Here is a 23,534-nt window from a genome sequence, read left to right as displayed (position 1 = left end):
AGTCTAATTGGTGTAGGAGCCCTTTGATGTATATTGCAAAGTTGTGCCCCTTCCCCTCTGGAATCTGCCTTGATCTCCAAATTTTGATCTCGCAAATCATTGAGGGATGGGGCGCTTTCCTCTACATTGGGCGCAATCGTGTTTGTAACGACAAAATTGTCTGTTACAAAATCCTTTATTAAAGTTTCAGCTTGCCCCCGTGACCAATGTTTGTCCCCTCCCATGCCAACCCGCCCCATCCTGGGCGGGCGAGGCAGAAAGTGCTGATATGTAATCGTGTAAGTCGTGGCTGGGGGATGAGTGGAAGACATCCATTGAAGCTACAATTCGGAATCTATATTCTCCATGACTTGTCATGACATATACTTAACCTGGCTCCGAACTCCTCATCATAACTCAACCAGCTTTAACCTCCAAAATGCATTTGGGCCTTACGAATTATTTCCATGTACTTGAACATAGCTACGGTCCTATTTTGATGATGTTCGCAATATACGCTTGCATATATAAGCAAGACTGATGTCCAATTATCAATAGTTTTAGGAACCCTGGGCCTCCTAGCCAGTTCCCATTACTCTTCTTTAGATCCCTCCTTGGCTTGATTATCCCTGTGTAATAGTTTAAAAACGTCTGCAAACTCATGATTCCAAATTCTGTTTTTTGTCCTGTCTGAAAGATGTGACCCTAAAGGCATTGCAAAGCCCATATACGGCAGCTTTTTATGGATATTCTGATCCTCCATGCTCTACCTCCAACACTTTCTTTGACTGAATAGAAATGTCCATTAAACTACTATTTTTATCTTTAACCTGTGTACTTGTATTCTGTAATACCACATAGATTGTGAGCTCAAGTCCGCATTCACCAATCCCTCCCCAACACCAATGGAACACATTTTACTTTCTTTGTGATCAGACTGATGCCACGTGTTCCACCACTGCCCCTTACCTGCAGGTAGCTGAGAAGAACACTTTTGTAATTCTCTAGGATCCTCCCGCTGTCGAGGGCCGCTCAGCCGATCTCCATTCGACGACTTGTCTGCTCTAGACGTCTGTAAGATACTAAACACATTTGTTGTCCCCAACAAACCCTTTTGCACCCCAGAGTTTAGGTGTGTAACCTTCAAAGGCTCATCACAATCCACTTCCCCCAACTCCCCCTCCTCAAAATCATCACTGTCATTCCCCATAATCCAAATAGCCTTCATGCATAACCAACCCAACATTGCTCACACCCGGCTTTTTCCCATCACCCACACCCCCATCATACGACCTCCAAGAATGCGCTGCCATCCGCTTCAAATGTGCCGCTAATGAAGAAGCATCTGCTCTAGATCTTCTTTGAAGTTTAGGCCCAAGTGGTGAAGCCGCATTCTGCTCCGCAAACAAAAAACGGTATTGCCAGAATCCATAATAGTGGAAGCAGAAAAATGTGCCTTCAAGCCGCTAGCGCCTGAAGGAGGCGGTAAACCCACTCTCTTATCTCCTTTCTGAAATGCAGTGCCGTTTGACACTGATGAAGAAGCCAAATCTGAGTGTGCGACCCAAACCAACTGACCAGATTGTGGACTTAAAACAGAGTCAAAAGATGACATGGGCTGGGACATGGTATTGTCGTTATCAGCTCTTATATTAGAGTAATTTGAAAAGCCTTTGTGACTATGCCCAAGTGGGACACCAATGTATTCAACTGGATAAATAACATTTTGGTCCATTGACCTAATGACCTCTGAGCCTAAAACCTGACCAGACTCATCAAACACTGGTACTGTGGCAGAGAAAACCTGCGTATCGGAATTAAACTCTGTAGCCAAAGCAGACCTTTCCGTAGGAAATATAATCTCAGAATGAACACCACCAAAGATGTTTTGCTATTACATGTTGCAGGAAGAGCCGGTAATTTCATGGACTCTGACAAACAATCCTCCTCACTGACACTAGAATATGCCACAAGCGAGGAGGACCTCTGAGAAAACTTCCTGTGAGGAGTGATATTTTCTTTATTATCAGATAAAGTTGTGCCCACTAATTCCTTATGAGCCAACAAATCACCCTGATCCTGAACTGAAGTAAATGAATGTTCACGCTTTTTTTAACTGAAGACATGACAGACTTCACGAGACAGAGAAGAAGCAAATTTTGCCTTTGTAGAAGCGCCTGATAAGCGCTTGGCTGGTCTGCCTCTTTTGAAGTCAGACGGAGAATGCAGCCACCCCCCTGCTGTCATAATTAATGAATCACTACCATGCCCGGTCTTGTCAGCGACCGGCTCTGAAAGAGAATGCTGAGTGTGTGCGTACTTTGAGATCTTAGAACCAGCCGATATGCGCTACTCACTAGGGGGCCTGGCGTGAGCAGATAAACATGCCGCAACTGCCACAGCCACTGTCTGTCCCTGTCACTGTCTCTGCCTTTATCTGTCTGTCTGTCTGTCCCTGTCTCTGTCTGTCCGTCTCCCTCCCTCTGTCTCCCTCTCTGTTTCTCTGTCTCTGTCAGTCTCTGCCTTCATCTCATCTGTCTGCCCCTATCCCTGTCTCTGCCTCTATCTGTCTCTGACTGTTTCTGTCTCTGTCTGTCTCTGTCTCTATCTATGTCTGTCTCCCTCCCTCCCTCTCTCTCTCACTATCTCCCTCCCTCTCTCGCTGTCTCCCTCCCTCTCTCTATCTCCCTCTCTCTCCCTATCTCTCTCTCTCTGTCTCCCTCTGACTCACTCACTCTGTCTGTCTCCCTCTCTCATTCTCTGTCTCCCTCCCTCTGTCTCCCTCTAGTTGTCTCCCTCCCTCTTTTGCCCTTCTCCCTCTGTATGTCTCCCTCTTTCTCCTTCTGTCTGTCTCCTCCCCCTGTCTCCCTCCCTCTGTCTCCTTCTCTCTCTCTCCCTTTGTCTCCCCCTGTCTCCCTCTCTCTCTGTCTCACTCTCTCTCTTTCTTTCTCTCTCTGTCTGTCTCTGTCTCCCTCCCTGTCTCCCTCCCTCTGTCTCCCTCCCACTGTCTCCCACCCTCTGTCTTCCTATCTCCGTCTCCGTCTGTCTATCTCCCTCTGTCACCCTCTGTCACCTCACCGCAGCTTCCCTGGCACACACACAGCCGCACCGAGTACTGCACAGGTCTTTAAAAGACCATTTACTTGTTAATGAGGCTTTGTTGTGAATTGCCCGGCCCCCATAGAGCAGAGTGTCTCGGAGTCCACACTGCTGCGGCGGTGTTTGCTAAAACCACAGGGACAATGTCTGCAAGGTTCGCGGGCCGCCAAGGAAGGCTTGCTAGGCAGCTGGTGGCCCGTGGGCCTTATTATGAGTACCCGTGATCTAGCTGGTTGTGCAGATGCTGGTCATGAAATTGGAACACTATAAGAAGCACTGCAAAGGTATTAAGTAACTCTGCCACAAGCTTACCAGCTCATCAATCGTTCAGAAAGAGCAATTGAAAAGCTGAAAGGAGTTCCCAGGGACACACAGGAAGAAGACTGAACAAGCTGTTGAGAGTGGCTTATTTAGAAAAGTGCTAATCAGCTCGAATGACTCACGTGGCCAGGTAAAGATAAACCTTACCCAGTTTTACCAAAATCTGGCAGATAACTTGCGCTCTCGGTTGTTTGCACAGTCTGCAAGCCATAGGTCTGCCATGCCATCTTGGACAGATGAATTTGTAGCGCTTACATCAAAGATCGACATTGAGAGCCTGTGCTATAAAGGTGAGGAGAAACTGCAAAACCTGTGCAAATGATTCTCTCTTAATTATAAACTCATATTTTAATGCTTCAGAGACTATGTTGATAATGGTGGTAATGAGATTCCAGATCAACTGCCATCTGTTTTGAGGGCTATAAACACACTTCCTGTGACTTCAAGTGACTGCGAAACGGGTTTCTGCATCATAAACTTGTAATGTCACCCATACAAAACTGCCTTGGTATCAGACGCCTTTCTTAATTAATGTTTATAAATCTCACGGGCCCTACTCTGCTGCTTTGGAATCCAATGTCAAATGTCAACAGGTGGTTGATTGCTCATCACCACTTGGGTGATACTCAGTCTAGAAAAGTAGATCCTACAGCCCAGCACAATTAAAGATAAGCAGACACATGGGCTTTTTTTAGTTGATGTTTTTCAATAATATAAGCGGTCTCAGTAATTACTAATTGTCCATTGTCAAACATCCTGTGGCAATATAACATGCCCCATAATGTCTGCATTAACAGATGTGTAGAGTATTTGGTTGAAACTGTACAGTGTGCAACTTGCATTTTTCTTTTATCATAGTCAAAGTGTATTAAAATTGTCAGTATATTCAAAGGTAGTGTTTTAGGTTGATAATAATTGTTATAGTTTTGATATCCACAAATGCAGTTTCCAGCATGTTTTCTTTACAATGCATACACTAGGCTTCTGTTCATGGTGCAAGATTTAGTATGCCAAGCTTGCAGCACTTAGTAGTTTGACTAATGTAGTTTAACACCAGACTTCATCCACATTTGGGCTGATAATTCCTCCAGACAGGGACCTTAAGTCACAGGATTAAGTACTGAGCAGCTTCAATTTCTAAATCTTGCAATACGCTCAAATGACAGACCTGTTGAACTTGTGATGTCACTTCCTGTGATGTTACTTCTGGTGATGTCACGTGCCGTGATGTCACTTCCTGTGATGTTGTACCCCATGATGTCACTTCCTGTGATACTACCTAACTTTGGAGAGTCCTCCATTTCCTTTTTAGGACTTGTGCTCTGAGTAACAGGAAAGTGCTATATTTCCTTTGAATCGCGGTCACCAAACAAAAATAAAGTCTGCTATTCAAATCATCTGCAGGTCAGCCAAGCCGGAGACAATATTTAGAAGTACATGCAGAGGCTACCTCCTAATTGCTTTGTGGAGGAGGTAGCTTGCTCACAATAAACTACCTTACAAGTCACAAGTAGTAGTATCAGTCAGCAGCTAGAGCAGGCCTACAGCTACAATCGAGAAAAGAGTAATTAATGAGGCATGTATAAAAACTAAAGTCCAGGTTAGGCTGTCCTGGGAACAGAGAAGAACAAACAGGCAGCCAAATGGGTCACAGGATGATGCTTTTCTTATGGCAGCCCTATTAGGAAGGGCACTTATGTGTTTTAATTAATAGGATGAACTCAGTTCATAGGAGCAGGAATGCTCATTATGTCATGACTGGGCCGAGGAAGATGGATGAGAACAGTAACAAACAGCAGTTTATACTGTACCTAAGCTGGAGAGGGATCTAGCAACACTGTTGGTAATATCCACTCTTTCTCTATGCAATAAATCAACCTCCCAGGTATTATGTACTTAAGATGCAGAACTTAGTCCTGCATCACTATGAAATTGTCTCCAGACATCGATTAGTCGAGTAAAGTACTAAGGGGCATATTATCAAGAACGGAGTTAAAATTATCGCCGCTTTAGTGGCAGGAAACTGCCGCTAAAGCGGCGATAATGGACTTGATAATATGCCCTTGAGAATTGCAATAGAAGCCCATGTTCACACCGAAAATGGGATTCTATGGGAATTCATAAGGGCATATTATCAAGCCCATTATCGCCACTTTAGCGGCAGTTTCCTGCCACTAAAGCGGCGTAAATTTTAACTCCGTTTCCTGATAATATGCCCCTAACTTGTTTATTTTAGATAATACCTTAGAGCAGAGGTGTTCACGTTTTTTTTTGCTCCGAACCCCGCCAATAAGCGTGGAAGGGTATACTCAGACATGAGTCCCTTGCTCACTGCTCCATCAGGATTCAAGCAAGCCGGGCCGACGACGCCTGAAATGGCAGAAACCGGTCCCCGGAAGCTTGTCTCCTTTCTGGTGAAGAATTGGCTTGGTAGTTTGGTCTGCCCTGTTCCCATGATGCACTGGGCCAGGGACAGACTAATTTGCATATAGCCAGGTTCTGAGCTGGGATGGGGCAGTGAGCTAAATAACGGTGATGGATCAAGCCCTGATCTTTGGACTGGGTAAGAGTGGTCTGCTTAATTCAGACACTCTGTTCATCACCACCCCCTTTTCTGAATCATCCGAACCCCGCCAAAGCAATGTTTTTGAGTCCGGCCACCTTCTACAACATTATTGCAAGTGGGACTGACCAGGGCAGGGCTGAGCATAGGACGCGGGGCTTATGAGATCATTTCAGGAGTACAATTTCTGTAGCTCATAACTAGGGCTCCCGGTTTTATGGTATTTAAGTTTTTGCTATTTCCGTCTGTGTTTATCCATATTTATTTTTTGGTTATTTTTTCTGTATTTATCCACATTTATTTTTGCCACAAGTAAAAGACGATGTGACAGCTCGTATTTTTCCACATTTATTTAAATTGACAATGCACACATGCGCTCACTTAAACTAGCGATTTGTTGTGGCATTAGCAGTGCTTTAAATGGTCCGGTACTGAGTAATTTGAAAAGGAGAGTACCTGTGCTTCTCAGTTCTGCTATAAAAACACTTTAGGATACAGTACAAGCACTTATCAGGAGAAAACATGTACCAGTGCTTCTGTATTTCCATCTAAAGCCAGCTAGAAATCTGCCTTCAAATGTCTATGGTTTTCACACAGACGTAAGGTTACCTATATTGGTGGTGGTGTGTTTATGTGTAGATAGACAGACAGATAGATAGTGCCTTGAAAGTTACTATCTCAGTCGAAGGTTCACCGTCTGAAAATAGATGCTAAACCACTCTAGGGTGATCCCAGCAAGCAGAATAAATTGTCTCTTATTCCACTCCATCCATGTTTTCTCCCACCCACAGCAAAGTTTGAAGGGCATGAACATATGTGCTGTGCCAAAAAATGATCATTCTCAACCACAGACAGAATGCTGTGTGAAATTGGTATTCCACAGCAGATGGCCATTTTTTGACAAAGTGAACCAGTCATATTTTGTAGATGGCAGAAGAACTGCATTTGATCTGCCTCATGAAATGCTTCATCACATCAAGCTTTCCTTTCAAATTTAAAATATAGACAGAACTCCTCGGGTGAAAAATTACATGATGCTGGTTAACAGAACAGATGCTGTCCTTACATAAATGCAATATTTTTCTGTTATTCCATGCATGTCACATTTTATCTTTACCTCATTACCTCTGTCTTGGGCTGCCTGACATTCCTTCCACCTCCCCTCGTTCGCTCCCTGCCACCAGCAATCTGCCCCTCATTCTCCCTCCTTTCCCTCACAGGCACGTCCGCGTACTACAAACTAGTTATGATTTGTTCCATCATTAACTATGAATTAAACCACTGAGTGATTGTTAAGGGGCTAGACCATTTACATTGCAAAGGGTGCTATGAGACTTTCATGCCATAGTAATGTAAAGTTAATATTTATATATGTACTGCAAACAAAGTTAAGAAAATCATGGAGGTGGTACAAAATATTAACCAGAGGAACAGCTATCTGTGGTGCAGCAGGTGCAGTGGCACTGGAGCCTTAGGGCCCCACTGTACCCCACTATAGCTGCACTTCACCGCCCAAACTGTGAACCGAAAGTGTTCCAGTTTCCTTCTTGCTTCTTGCTTATGGCAAATTTGCTACGCCACTCACTGCATATTCTTGTGTGGGCTCCACGCGCAGACATTGTAGTGGGGGGAGGTGTGGCGTAGGGTTGTTGATCTAGTTTTCTAGTATTTTGCCGTTTCTAAATATAATACAGACAAAGGAAATATAGATTTCCAGCTGCATTTATATGTAGAAATCCGTAAAAACGGAAAACCGGGAGCCCTACTCATAATCCATATTAAATGTCACACTTCTAAAGGTGCAAATGCATCAAACTTAACAGAGACTGGGCAAAAAAACACAGCTCCAACCTAATTGGGGTGATGTTAGACCCTCACAATCTTGGGTCCCAATGCAACTACACCTGGTTCACTCATGATAGCAGAGGCTCTGAGAAGCAGGCTGTCTTGTGTGCCTCTTTCACCCTATAACCACCATGCCAGGCTATGACTCCAATCTTGAAACAGGCTCTCTGTCCTTTTCAGAAAAAGATTTAGCTCCCATGTATTGTATTATTGTATTGTAATTGCATTTATATAGCGCTTACTACCCCTGACGAGGCGTCAAAGCGATTTTTCGGCAAGTAGCACGCTACTCCGGGACCCATAGAGGATTAGTGTTGAATTAGTATAGTGAAACATGCAAGTACATTTTAAGTGGTGGATAGGTTAGTCAGTTATTTGGATTTGGAATGATAGCAGGAGGATAGAGGAGGACAAAGGTTTGTATTTATATAGCGCTTGTTGACACACGCTATTCAGGAAGCCTACAAAGGATTAGTGGTGAATTAATATGGTGAAATATGAAGTAATTTCAGTGGTGGATATTAGTCAGTTACTTGGAGTGAGAAGGATAGCGGAGGGATAAAAAGGGAAGAAAGATTTGCATTCATATAGCACTTGTTACCCCTGATGGGTGTTGAATCGCTTTTCTGGCGAGAAGCACGCCACTCCGGAATCCATAAATGATTACTGTTGAAAATTTGTATAGTAAAAATAAAAAAAAATATGAAGTAATTTGAGTAGTGGATATGTTATTCAGTTATTTGGGTAGTATATTAGTATAGTTTAATATGGAATTTGAGAAGTGAACATGTCAGTCTGTTAATTTCGATTGAAGAGGATAGTGGAGGGATAAAAGAGTGAAAGTTTTTTTTAGGTCTTAGCAATAGGAGGAGGCTTTTGGATGAGTAAAAAGGAGTTTTGGAGGGGACTCAGAGGAAAGGTTTGTTTTAGGGGATTGGTATAGTAAAAGAGGTGTCAGATGATGCAAGGAGGGGTAGAGTAGGAGAGAGTCTAGAAAGGGTTATTTTGGCAATCATAGTAGTGGTATGGGGTTTGGGATAAATGAGAGAGTGGATGTAGAGGATTTATTGATAGATGTATAGGCTGAAAGATAGGGTAGTGCATTGGAAGGAGTAGTAGAAGAAGTTTGGGATGAGTCAGAAGGTTGGGCTAGAAGATATATTGAGCGAAGTATAGGCTGAGAAATAGGGTAGTGCATTGGGAATGCTAAATTAGAAGAAAGTGATAATTGTATAGATCCATAATTACATTGAAAGTATATAGATACATAAAGGAGGTAAGTATATGTGGATTAAAGATATTGATAGAGGCACAGGATGAGAAATAGGGTTGTGCATTGGATATGCTTTTTCAGGAGAAAAGTAACAGACACACAGATCCAAGTACATGGAAGGTACATAGATGCACAATGGAAGTATGTTCATGTAGACCAAAGAAGATTTGTATTTATTTATTATTATTATTTTTTCTCTCAACAACATAATTATTTTACATGTTTATACAAAGTAATACACAAAGATAGGTATATATCTATAGTGAAAAAAATGCTTGTATACAGAGGGATATGCTGTAAATTTCTGTTTGCGTATTGTGCTTATGTGGGGAAGAGGCAAATCTTGAGTAGTTTTCTGAAGATAAGGTGGTTGTCGGTGGACCTTATGTTGGGGGTAAAGAGTTCCATAGTTTGGCTGCTTGAACAGAGAAGGATGTGCCACCCATGTTTTTTTTCTTGTATGGTGGGATTTTGAGAGGAGATGCTCCTTTAGAGCGGAGGTTCCTTTGTTGAATGTGTTTGGTGATTTTATTCCTGATGAACAGCGGTCCCATTCCATGTATTGCTTAGCGGGTGATACAAAGCAGCTTGAACGTGGATCTTCTGGCAACCGGTAACCAATGCAGAGCTTTCAAGGCAGGAGAGATGTGGTCTTGGGGTTTGATATGCAAGAGTAGTCTGGCAGCCGAGTTCTGATTCCGTTGTAGTCTTTTCACGGTCGTTAAAGGTGATCCGTGGTAGAGGCTATTGGCGTAATCGAGTTTGGACAGAACAAAGGAGATGGTAGCTTGGACCTTGTGTGGAAATCCAAAATGAGGGAAAATTAGTCGCAGCGTTGTTATAGAGGCAAAGCTTGATCTTGCTAGTTTATCCACTTGCTCACTTTGCCACTGGATTCAAGAAAGCCTGGCTGATGAGGATTATGAATCCGAAACCGGTCCCAGGATGCTTGTTTCCGGTCCAGGGAAGACATGGCTTGGCAGTTCGGGCTGGACTGTTCCCATGAGGCACAGGGTCAGACTGATTTGCATATGGCCATGTCAGAACTGGGGTGGCAAAGTGAGCTAAAGAATGGTGATGGATTAAACCCAGATCAGTTGACTGGGGGTGAGTGTTTGATTTGCTCAAACGCTCCGCGCATCATCCCCTTTTGTATCGCTTTGTTCGCCCTAAGTTGGCTGGGTATGCTCAGACGTGAGTCCCTTGCTCACTTTGCCACTGGATTCAAGAAAGCCTGGCTGATGAGGATTATGAATCCGAAACCGGTCCCAGGATGCTTGTTTCCGGTCCAGGGAAGACATGGCTTGGCAGTTCGGGCTGGACTGTTCTCATGAAGCACAGGGTCAGACTGATTTGCATATGGCCATGTCTTAACTGGGGTGGCAGAGTGAGCTAAAGAATGGTGATGGATTAAACCCAGATCAGTTGACTGGAAGTGAGTGTTTGATTTGCTTTGTTCACCCGAAGTTGGCAGGGTATGCTCAGACATGAGTCCCTTGCTCACTTTGCCACTGGATTCAAGAAAGCCTGGCTGATGAGGATTATGAATCCGAAACCGGTCCCAGGATGCTTGTTTCCGGTCCAGGGAAGACATGGCTTGGCAGTTCAGGCTGGACTGTTCCCATGAGGCACAGGGTCAGACTGATTTGCATATGGACATGTCTGAACTGGGGTGGCAGAGTGAGCTAAAGAATGGTGATGGATTAAACCCAGATCAGTTGACTGGGGGTGAGTGCTTAATTTGCTCAAACGCTCCGTCCATCATCCCTTTTTGTATCGCTTTGTTCGCCCTAAGTTGGCACGATATGCTCAGACGTGAGTCCCTTGCTCACTTTGCCACTGGATTCAAGAAAGCCTGGCTGATGAGGATTATGAATCCGAAACCGGTCCCAGGATGCTTGTTTCCGGTCCAGGGAAGACATGGCTTGGCAGTTCGGGCTGGACTGTTCCCATGAGGCACAGGGTCAGACTGATTTGCATATGGCCATGTCAGAACTGGGGTGGCAAAGTGAGCTAAAGAATGGTGATGGATTAAACCCAGATCAGTTGACTGGGGGTGAGTGTTTGATTTGCTCAAACGCTCCGCGCATCATCCCCTTTTGTATCGCTTTGTTCGCCCTAAGTTGGCTGGGTATGCTCAGACGTGAGTCCCTTGCTCACTTTGCCACTGGATTCAAGAAAGCCTGGCTGATGAGGATTATGAATCCGAAACCGGTCCCAGGATGCTTGTTTCCGGTCCAGGGAAGACATGGCTTGGCAGTTCGGGCTGGACTGTTCTCATGAAGCACAGGGTCAGACTGATTTGCATATGGCCATGTCTGAACTGGGGTGGCAGAGTGAGCTAAAGAATGGTGATGGATTAAACCCAGATCAGTTGACTGGAAGTGAGTGTTTGATTTGCTTTGTTCACCCTAAGTTGGCAGGGTATGCTCAGACATGAGTCCCTTGCTCACTTTGCCACTGGATTCAAGAAAGCCTGGCTGATGAGGATTATGAATCCGAAACCGGTCCCAGGATGCTTGTTTCCGGTCCAGGGAAGACATGGCTTGGCAGTTCAGGCTGGACTGTTCCCATGAGGCACAGGGTCAGACTGATTTGCATATGGACATGTCTGAACTGGGGTGGCAGAGTGAGCTAAAGAATGGTGATGGATTAAACCCAGATCAGTTGACTGGGGGTGAGTGCTTAATTTGCTCAAACGCTCCGTCCATCATCCCTTTTTGTATCGCTTTGTTCGCCCTAAGTTGGCACGATATGCTCAGACGTGAGTCCCTTGCTCACTTTGCCACTGGATTCAAGAAAGCCTGGCTGATGAGGATTATGAATCCGAAACCGGTCCCAGGATGCTTGTTTCAGGTCCAGGGAAGACATGGCCTGGCATTTCGGGCTGGACTGTTTCCATGAGGCACAGGGTCAGACTGATTTGCATATGGCCATGTCTGAACTGGGGTGGCAGAGAGAGCCAAAGAATGGTGATGGATTAAACCCAGATCAGTTGACTGGGGGTGAGTGTTTGATTTGCTCAAACGCTACGTCCATCATCCCCTTTTGTATCGCTTTGTTCGCCCTAAGTTGGGAGGGTATGCTCAGACGTGTGTCCCTTGCTCACTTTGCCACTGGATTCAAGAAAGCCTGGCTGATGAGGATTATGAATCCGAAACCGGTCGCAGGATGCTTGTTTCCGGTCCAGGGAAGACATGGCTTGGCAGTTCGGGCTGGATTGTTCCCATGAGGCACAGGGTCAGACTGTTTTGCATGTGGCCATGTCTGAACTGGGGTGGCAGAGTGAGCTAAAGAATGGTGATGGATTAAACCCAGATCAGTTGACTGGGGGTGAGTGTTTGATTTGCTCAAACGCTCTGCCCATCATCCCCTTTTGTATCGCTTTGTTCGCCCTAAGTTGGCAGGGTATGCTCAGACGTGAGTCCCGTGCTCACTTTGCCACTGGATTCAAGAAAGCCTGGCTGATGAGGATTATGAATCCGAAACAGGTCCCAGGATGCTTGTTTCCGGTCCAGGGAAGACATGGCTTGGGAGTTTGGGCTGTCAGTTCCCATGAGGCACAGGGTCAGACTGATTTGCATATGGCCATGTCTGAACTGGGGTGGCAGAGTGAGCTAAAGAATGGTGATGGATTAAACCCAGATCAGTTGACTGGGGTTGAGTGTTTGATTTGCTCAAACGCTCCGTCCATCATCCCCTTTTGTATCGCTTTGTTCGCCCTAAGTTGGCAGGTTATTCTCAGACGTGAGTCCCTTGCTCACTTTGCCACTGGATTCAAGAAAGCCTGGCTGATGAGGATTATGAATCCGAAACCGGTCCCAGGATGCTTGTTTCAGGTCCAGGGAAGACATGGCCTGGCATTTCGGGCTGGACTGTTTCCATGAGGCACAGGGTCAGACTGATTTGCATATGGCCATGTCTGAACTGGGGTGGCAGAGAGAGCCAAAGAATGGTGATGGATTAAACCCAGATCAGTTGACTGGGGGTGAGTGTTTGATTTGCTCAAACGCTACGTCCATCATCCCCTTTTGTATCGCTTTGTTCGCCCTAAGTTGGGAGGGTATGCTCAGACGTGTGTCCCTTGCTCACTTTGCCACTGGATTCAAGAAAGCCTGGCTGATGAGGATTATGAATCCGAAACCGGTCGCAGGATGCTTGTTTCCGGTCCAGGGAAGACATGGCTTGGCAGTTCGGGCTGGATTGTTCCCATGAGGCACAGGGTCAGACTGTTTTGCATGTGGCCATGTCTGAACTGGGGTGGCAGAGTGAGCTAAAGAATGGTGATGGATTAAACCCAGATCAGTTGACTGGGGGTGAGTGTTTGATTTGCTCAAACGCTCTGCCCATCATCCCCTTTTGTATCGCTTTGTTCGCCCTAAGTTGGCAGGGTATGCTCAGACGTGAGTCCCGTGCTCACTTTGCCACTGGATTCAAGAAAGCCTGGCTGATGAGGATTATGAATCCGAAACAGGTCCCAGGATGCTTGTTTCCGGTCCAGGGAAGACATGGCTTGGGAGTTTGGGCTGTCAGTTCCCATGAGGCACAGGGTCAGACTGATTTGCATATGGCCATGTCTGAACTGGGGTGGCAGAGTGAGCTAAAGAATGGTGATGGATTCAACCCAGATCAGTTGACTGGGGTTGAGTGTTTGATTTGCTCAAACGCTCCGTCCATCATCCCCTTTTGTATCGCTTTGTTCGCCCTAAGTTGGCAGGTTATTCTCAGACGTGAGTCCCTTGCTCACTTTGCCACTGGATTCAAGAAAGCCTGGCTGATGAGGATTATGAATCCGAAACCGGTCCCAGGATGCTTGTTTCTGGTCCAGGGAAGACATGGCTTGGCAGTTTGGGCTCGACTGGTCTCATGAAGCACAGGGTCAGACTGATTTGCATATGGCCATGTCTGAACTGGGGTGGCAGAGTGAGCTAAAGAATGGTGATGGAATAAACCCAGATCAGTTGACTGGAAGTGAGTGTTTAATTTGCTCAAACGCTCCGTCCATCATCCCCTTTTGTATTGCTTTGTTCGCCCTAAGTTGGCACGGTATGCTCAGACGTGAGTCCCTTGCTCACTTTGCCACTGGATTCAAGAAAGCCTGGCTGATGAGGATTATGAATCCGAAACCGGTCCCAGGATGCTTGTTTCCGGTCCAGGGAAGACATGGCCTGGCAGTTCGGGCTGTACTGTTTCCATGAGGCACAGGGTCAGACTGATTTGCATATGGCCAAGTCTGAACTGGGGTGGCAGAGAGAGCCAAAGAATGGTGATGGATTAAACCCAGATCAGTTGACTGGGGGTGAATGTTTGATTTGCTCAAACGCTCCGTCCATCATCCCCTTTTGTATCGCTTTGTTCGCCCTAAGTTGGCAGGGTATGCTCAGACGTGAGTCCCTTGCTCACTTTGCCACTGGATTCAAGAAAGCCTGGCTGATGAGGATTATGAATCCGAAACCCGTCGCAGGATGCTTGTTTCCGGTCCAGGTAAGACATGGCTTGGCAGTTCGGGCTGGATTGTTCCCATGAGGCACAGGGTCAGACTGTTTTGCATGTGGCCATGTCTGAACTGGGATGGGAGAGTGAGCTAAAGAATGGTGATGGATTAAACCCAGATTAGTTGACTGGGGGTGAGTGTTTGATTTGCTCAAACGCTCTGTCCATTATCCCCTTTTGTATCGCTTTGTTCGCCCTAAGTTGGCAGAGTATGCTCAGACGTGAGTCCCTTGATCACTTTGCCACTGGATTCAAGAAAGCCTGGCTGATGAGGATTATGAATCCGAAACAGGTCCCAGGATGCTTGTTTCCGGACCAGGGAAGACATGGCTTGGCAGTTCGGGCTGTCTGTTCCCATGAGGCACAGGGTCAGACTGATTTGCATATGGCCATGTCTGAACTGGGGTGGCAGAGTGAGCTAAAGAATGGTGATGGATTAAACCCAGATCAGTTGACTAGGGGTGAGTGTTTGATTTGCTCAAACGCTCCGTCCATCATCCCCTTTTGTATCAGTTTATCCACTTGGGCATTCATCGACAGCTTGGAGTCCATTGTCATTCCGAGGTTTCTTACTTCCTTCGATACTTTAGGCAGTGATCCCAGTTCATCAGGCCATGCGGCAAGCGGGTTGTGATGTTTCCAATCACCACACATGAGTATTTCAGTTTTTGAAGCATTCAATTTGAGATGGCTCCAGCTCATCCACTGATCCACGGCTCTGAGACAGCTGAAAATTGGTGATTTTCCAATGTCTTTGGGGCATTCCAGTTAAAGGAGTATTTGCGTGTCATCTGCATAGTTATAGCACGTGAGGTGGAATTTATTGATCAGTACTGGTAATGACTTCATGTAGATGTTGAAAAGCATGGGCGAGATGATAGAACCTTGAGGGACCCCTGCTATTGTGGAGTATGGTTTGGACGAGAAAGGTGGGGTATGGATGACATGCAATAGTTCAGTCAACCCTAATGCTAATAAGGAAAATAGGCCCTCATGCATATTTTTTTAAAGTAAGACTGATCCCCAATGCCACTGCACCTGCTTCACTAATGATAGCTACTTCTTCACAAAGTGTCTGTCCCTGTCCTTTGTTGAAAACACATGCCCAAGTCTGCTCCCAGCCATCTCTGAGTCCAAGCTAAGCTGCTGCGATTTCCCATCCTTTAGGTCAATCCTCTGAGGCCAAAGGCTACACTGGAACAGGAAGGGTGCACTGGGCACTAATGCAGGCAAGAAAGAATAGTAACATCCATAATTGGGGTATTGGTGGCACCTCAAACCCTTGGGCCCCAGTGCTATGGCAACCTCAGCACCAGTGATAGCTACAGCCCTGCCTCCTTTGCCCACTCCACTGGGCCATCAGTCCTAGGCCTGAGGCCCAAAATAGGCTTTCTGAACTATTATGTAAATAAAAAAGGATAAAAGCCCCACATATTGCCCCTGTTGCTTGGGCCTAACTCCATGCACAGCAAGAGTGACCTGGGCCCTAATGCTAGCAAGAAAAATGGCCTTCCATGTTTGTTTTTCGTAAAACAGCCATATCTGGTGTGGCCTTCACACACCTGTCCTCAGTGCACAGCACCTGCTGCATTAATGGCAATAAACAACAACAACAAACCACCCCCTACCCTCTTCCTCAAATTATCCCTCTAACTAAGCTGGCTCTGTCCATTTCAAAATCCAGAAAATTGGTTCCTAAATAGTGCCCCCATATCTGAGCCTTCTCTTTGAGGCCATCCATGGATCTTGCTCCTTTTATCATTATCCTGGGCCATTACTTTGAGATCCCACGGGTCTCGACTATTAGGACTCCACATCTGAATGTGACCCTGGTGGCCTGCTCCCTGCCAGCTCTCGACTCAGATGAAAGGACATTTGTATCTAAACAGAGGTCAAAGTGGATGGTTAATGCAGACCTTGAGGTGCTTTAGCTAAAAATGAAGGTGTTTTCATGTCTCCTGTGTTGTGAAGATCAGATTCTAATAGATAGCCAAAGAAACAGGCCTTCTCAGCAGAGTGCCTGCTACCTGAACGAAAAATAAATATATGCAATTGGTTAATCACCAAATGCAAAGACTTGGTGGGAGCGTGCATAGACTTTAATTGATGGAGTCAATCGAAGCTTTATGGTGATAAAGATTTATTCTTTTTGAGATGTATTGTAAGGGGCTTATCGGTTTAGCTCTGCAATGCATGGTTTTAATATTCACATACAAATGTTTTCAGTAGGTAGAATCTGATTACATATTGTTAAAATATATTCTTTGAAAGTAGTTGTTTTACCTTAAACACAGATGGCCTGATTCATGTGCGGATTCTACTCGTAAAACCTTTTGTGAATAGTAAACACTCGTAAACTTACACAAAAGTGTAAGTTTACCTTTGTGAATCAGGCCATAATACATATTGTGAAGGGATATCTTATTCTCATTCTCATCATCATCATTATTAGTTTATTTCGGATAAAATATCCATAAAACACAATAAAACGAGAAATGCATTTTCATCATAAAAAGTCACAGCAATAAAAGCACACATGAACAACCAAGAATAATTAATACATACAATGCGAGAATGAAAGCACAGACCATCATCGAGGTGCATGCGATTCTGGAGATTAAATAAGTAAACAAATATCAGCTCCATTTCAAGATAAAACATCATATTGCCATCCTTGCTTAACGGAGAGCGCCAGTGCTTAGTAGAGATTAGATAATGACTTTGTGCAAAGACTCCCAGGGTGCTCCAGGGCCAACAAAGAGTGGGACTCTAATCCCCGGAGCACGCCAGCATCCGTAAGCTTGTCTCTTTCACGTTTCCTTTGGAAGCGTATGAGCCATGCTGCATGAATGTATTTGGATACTGGGATAAGGATGTACGTTGTTACAACGCATGCTTTTACTACGCATGCCTTTACAACGCAGGTTTTTCAACGCAAGTCGTTACAACGACTTGCATTGGGGGGTGCTGAATAGTTTAATTTACTATTTCAACTCCAGTCCCCGTGGATAGTAGGGAAGGTGTTGGATAGTAAATTAAACTATTACCTACCCTAGAGCGCCCCCCAGCGCAATTCGTTGTAATGACTTGCGTTGAAAAACCTGCATTGTAAAGGCACTGCGTGGTAAAAGTTGCGTCGTAAAGGATGTTTCCCCTGCGATAACAACTACTTTACAGGTGTCTGTGCAGTGATATACTGCCTAAAACCCACACGCTTGCATAGTGGCTTACGCCATTTATGCCTGCAAAAGAAGGCAAAGTGATGGAGAGTTTCCTCTTCCTGATTGCATGAAGAAGACCTACCATTGATAGATTTATCAAAGGCACAGTTTGAAGTGAAGCTGTTAATAGGGAGTATACCATATCTTCATTTCAGAAATAATAGCACCTCTGGATAACATCAAGAAAAGATTCATATAAAGGGGCAGGCTTACAGTCTAGAAATATATTTTATACTGTGTGCAATGCAATTATTAAAAGATGACATAGTCACAGTGCTTTCTGAAACAGGCAGGGACTTTGTAGCTCTAAAAAAATACACCATTCACTGTTTCCCACTACACAAGTTAGGATTCGATTCTGTGACTCTGGTCTCACACAAACAGACATCTGCACTGATCACATTAGCCAACTGAGATTTCATAATGTTAAAGAGAGGATTCCCAGTGATTAGTTTGGTTTGTATCTATTTTTTAAATAAGGTGTGTGTGTTATTTTACATGCAATAACGTGTAAGTTAAAGAACAACAAAAATTTGCAGAATATTTTGTTTTTTTAAGCAAGGCCTTTGATCCTGCCACAACAATCTGACCCCTGCCTCCTCAACACTCAGGGGCGGATTTACAAGCCCCTTGCGCCACTTTTGCGTCATTTTGAACATGGGAAAAGTGACGCAAAAAGTGGCGCAAGGGGCTTGTAAATCTGCCCCTCAGTCTTACAGTTCCCATGCGTCTTTATGCACTTCAACCGCTGTAAATGAATACAACCTGGAAACACACAAAAAACAAGGTCACACTTCAAGGCCATCTTCATTTACAGGCACTTGGAGAGGCATTTGCGCCCGCCTCACCCCCCACCCGAACACAGCCAGGACTCTCCACAGTTTGAAGACTTTTGCCTTCCAGTATTGTTGCTATCTAGTTCCGAGTGGACTGAAGTCGAAAAATGAGCACACTGTTTATTGTATCCATCATTCAGATAGCGACGTTTATCAATAACTTAATCATAGGCCTGTGCGAGTCAATACTCGATTAATTTATTCTAAGAACACGCAATATGATATCCCATTAAACTCGCCTTATTTGATTTAACCCAGAGTAAAATATTCATTCTCTTTCCTTGAAACTCAGCATATTATGAATCAGGTTTACTAATCTCTGCCAAAGTACCATAGCATATATGGTGTTAAGGCGACAGAAACCCAAGAAAATAATTTAAATAAATCCCCTTTGCTCATACTTATTACCAAAATACGTGAATATGTGCAACACATAACCTGTCACTTTATTTCAGACATACATTCCCTGCAAAACCAGTTACAATTTACAGTCAAAATGTCCCTTTCAAACTTCAACCACGAATGCCATTGAACACCGACCCCTGCAAAGATTTGACAAGCATTTGCAATGACATAGGTCTCACATTTACGAGAGTTTGAGCTATTGGCATTGTAATAATAATAAAACACTTATGTGTTATAAAATGTCTTTTATTTATGTTTTTTTTTAAAACAGATAAATAAAAGGCATTGTCATTTACAATGCCAATAGCTTGAACTCTCGCAAATGCGGGAATTAGTGCATTGCAAATGTGTTAGGAAAGAGTGTGTCCTGCCTTTTCCTGCTGGCAAGAGCAGGACAAAGCTCCTTGAGTAAAAAGTGCTCAGAGGCTATAATGAAAGCCTCCCAAGCAACAACACAGGTAACAGGGGGTGTCCTCGTGTGAGGTGACAAAATGAGAAAAGGTGGTACTAAGGAGGGACTATAAAGCCTATTGGTTAATAAAAAGTCGCAGTTTATAATGGACATTGACTCAAGCCGATGAAAAAACTGGGCGGAGCTTCACGTCCATACCTTATTATGGCATACCTTGCAGAGTAGCGCATGCGCTGCCCAGGCTCAACCTATAAAAGAACGTTTAAAACTTCAAAACAAATAATGAATTCACGAGGCGGCACAGAGCTTCGGTCGCTCGCTCTCTGTTGCAAGCTGGAGAATCACACTTGGTCTATTGGCATTGCTTTGGATATTGTGAAAGAGAAGATCTTATGACACTCAAGTCAAAAATACATACATCTCATTGATACACTGTCCTATAGAACATCTCGTTCTCTGCCACTACTAGTGCCAGCCACTGCCTCCATGGGATCAATCCAAAACCTTTGTAGCTCTCATTTTACCTTGTGTAAGTTGTTAATTTTGGGTTGTGGGACAGGGACCTGATTACTTACTGGTAATGTTCCTGACTCAGGTCTTCTCATCACTGTCCTCTCATGTTGAGCGCCTGATGCTAGAGCTTTCACCTAAATTAAAAGTTCATTATACTTCCCCCAAGATGGCTACCACTTTCTGTTACTTTCCATGAGTCCTCAATAGTGCAAGTTGATCATGCCCACTTCCTGTATTCCCGAACTACAGCATCACACTCCCTGAAGCCAAAACTCAGGGGATAGCTGGGATGGGAAACCTGGATTGCTACAAGTAAGAGAAGGATTCAGAGTAATGAAGATTCCCAGTAAGTAACCGGATCATTACCTCCTCCTCTGTGTTCCTTGTACCAGTTCTTAAGTGTTGAGCTGATACCAAAGTCTATAACTCAATTTCCGCAAACAAATGATGGACGGAATGCTGAATAAATCATACATTTACCCCCAGTCAAGAGATCTGGGTTAAATCCATTGTTCTTTTGCTTACTATGCCACCCCAGTTTAGACCCAGCCATATCCAAATCAGTCTTGACCCTGTGCCTCATGGGAACAGTCCAGACCGAACTGCAAGCCCTGTCCTTCCTGGACCGGAAACAGGCATCCTGGGACCTGTTTCTGGGTATTACCCTTCATCAGCCAGGCAAGCTTGAATCCAATGGCACAGTGAGCAAGGGACCCACGTCTGGGTATACTCATCCCAATTAAGGTGAAAAGTGCTACATAAACAAATGATGGATGGAATGCTGAATACATCATACATTCACCCCCAGTCAAGAGATCTGAGTTAAATCCATTGTTCTTTTGCTCACCATGCCACCCCAGTTCAGACCCAGCCATATGCAAATCAGTCTTGACCCTGTGCCTCATGGGGACAGTGAAGACCGAACTGCCAAGCCAGGTCCTCCCTGGAGCGGAAACAAGCATCCTGGGGCCGGTTTCTGGGTCTTACCCTTCATCAGCAAGGCTAGCTTGAATCCAGTGGCACAGTGAGCAAGGGACCCTAGTCTGAGCATACCCATACCACTTAGGGTGAAAAGTGCAATGCAAACAAATGATGGACGGAATGCTGAATAAATCATACATTCACCTCCAGTCAAGAGAGCTGGGTTAAATCCATCGTTCTTTTGCTCACCATGTCACCCCAATTTAGACCCAGCTATTTGCAAATCAGTCTTGACCCTGTGCCTCATGGGAACAGTCCAGACCGAACTGCAAATCCAGGTCCTCCTTGGACCGGTAACAAGCATCCTGGTTTCTGGGTGTTACCCTTCATCAGCCAGGCTAACTTGAATCCAGTGGCCCAATGAGCAAGGGACCCACGTGTAGGCATACCCATCCCACTTAGGGTGAAAAGTGCTACGCAAACAAATGATTGACGGAATATTGAATATATCATACATTCACCCCAGTCAAGAGATCTTGGTTAAATCCATTGTTCTTTTGCTCACCATGCCACCCCAGCTTTGACCCAGCCATATGCAAATCAGTCTTGACCCTGTCCCTAATGGGAACAGTCCAGACTGAACTGCCAAGCCAGGTCCTCCCTGGACCGGAAACAAGCACCCTGGGACCGGTTTCTGGGTGTTACCCTTCATCAGCCAGGCTAACTTGAATCCAGTGGCCCAACGTCTGGGCATACCCATCCCACTTAGGGTGAAAAGTGCTACTCAAACAAATGATGGATGGAATGTCGGATAAATCATACATTCACCCCCAGTCAAGAGATCTGGGTTAAATCCATCGTTCTTTTGCTCACCATGCCATCACAGTTTAGACCCAGCCATATGCAAATCAGTCTTTACCCTGTGCCTCATGGGAACAGTCCAGACCAAAGTGCCAAGCCAGGTCCTCCCCGGACCTAAAACAAGGATCCTGGGACCGGTTTCTGGGTATTACCCTTCGTCAGCCAGCCTAGCTTGAATCCAGTGGCACAGTGAGCAAAGGACCCACGTCTGGGCATACCCATCCCACTTAGGGTGAAAAGTGCTACACAAAGAAACGCTGGATGGAATGCTGAATAAAGAAACATTCACCCCAATTCAAGAGATCTGGGTTAAATCCATTGTTCGTTTGCTCACCATATCACCCCAGTTTAGACCTAACTATATGCAAATCAGTCTTGACCCTGTGCCTCATGGGATCAGTTCAGACCGAACTGCCAAGCCAGGTCCATCCTGGACCGGAAACAAGCATCCTGGAACGGGTATCTGGGTATTACTCTTCATCAGCCAAGCTAGCTTAAATCCAGTGGCACACTGAGCAAGAGACCCATGTCAGGGCATACCCATCCCACTTAGGGTGAAAAGTGCTACACAAACAAATGATGGACAGAATGCTGAATAAATCATAAATTCACCCCAGTCAAGAGATCTGGGTTAAATCCATTGTTCTTTTGCTCACCATGCCACCCCCGTTTAGACCCAGCAATATGCAAATCAGTCTTGACCCTGTGCTTCATGGGAACAGTCCAGACCGAACTGCCAAGCCAGGTCCTCCCCGGAGCGGAAACAAGCATCCTGGGACCAGTTTCTGGGTATTACCTGTCATCAGGCTAGCTTGAATCCAGTGACACAGTGTGCAAGGAACCCACATCTGGCCATACCCATGCCACTTAGGGTTAAAAGTGCTACGCAAACAAATGATTGACAGAATGCTGAATAAATCATACATTCACCCCCAGGCAAGAGATCCGGGTTAAATCCATCGTTCTTTTGCTCACCATGCCACCCCAGTTTGTACTCAGCCATATGCAAATCAGTCCTGACCCTGTGCCTCATGGGAACAGTCCAGATAGAACTGCCAAGCCAGGTCCTCCCTGGAGTAGAAACAAGCATCCTGGGACCGGTTTCTCGGTATCATCAGCCAGGCTAGCTTGAATCCAGCGGTACAGTGAGCAAGGGACCCATGTCAGGGCATACCCATCCCACTTAGGGTGAAAAGTGCTACACAAACAAATGATGGACGGAATGCTGAATAAATCATACATTCACCCCCAGTCAAGAGATCTGGGTTAAATCCATTGTTCTTTTGCTCACCATGCCACCCCCAATAAGACCCAGCCATATGCAAATCAGTCTTGACCCTGTGCTTCATGGGAACAGTCCAGACCAAACTGCCAAACCAGGTCCTCCCCGGAGTGGAAACAAGCATCCTGGGACCAGTTTCTGGGTATTACCCTTTATCAGCCAGGCTAGCTTGAATCCAGTAGCACAGTGTGCAAGGGACCCACGTCTGGCCATTCCCATGCCACTTAGGGTGAAAAGTGCTACGCAAACAAATGATCGATGGAATGCTGAATAAATCATACATTCACCCCCAGTCAAGAGATCTGGGTTACATCCATTGTTCTTTTGGTCACTATGCCACCCCAGTTTGGACCCAGCCATATGCAAATCAGTCCTGACCATGTGCCTAAATGGGAACAGTCCAGACCGAACTGCCAAGCCAGGTCCTCCCTGGAGCGTAAACAAGAATCCTGGGACCAGTTTCTGGGTATTACCCTTCATCAGCCAGGCTAGCTTGAATCCAGTGGCAGT

This window comes from Lissotriton helveticus, chromosome 1_1 (assembly GCF_964261635.1).
Source record: "Lissotriton helveticus chromosome 1_1, aLisHel1.1, whole genome shotgun sequence".
Lineage (NCBI taxonomy): Eukaryota > Metazoa > Chordata > Amphibia > Caudata > Salamandridae > Lissotriton > Lissotriton helveticus.
The sequence above is the reverse complement of the archived record's forward strand: the minus strand, read 5'-3'. Positions refer to the sequence as shown.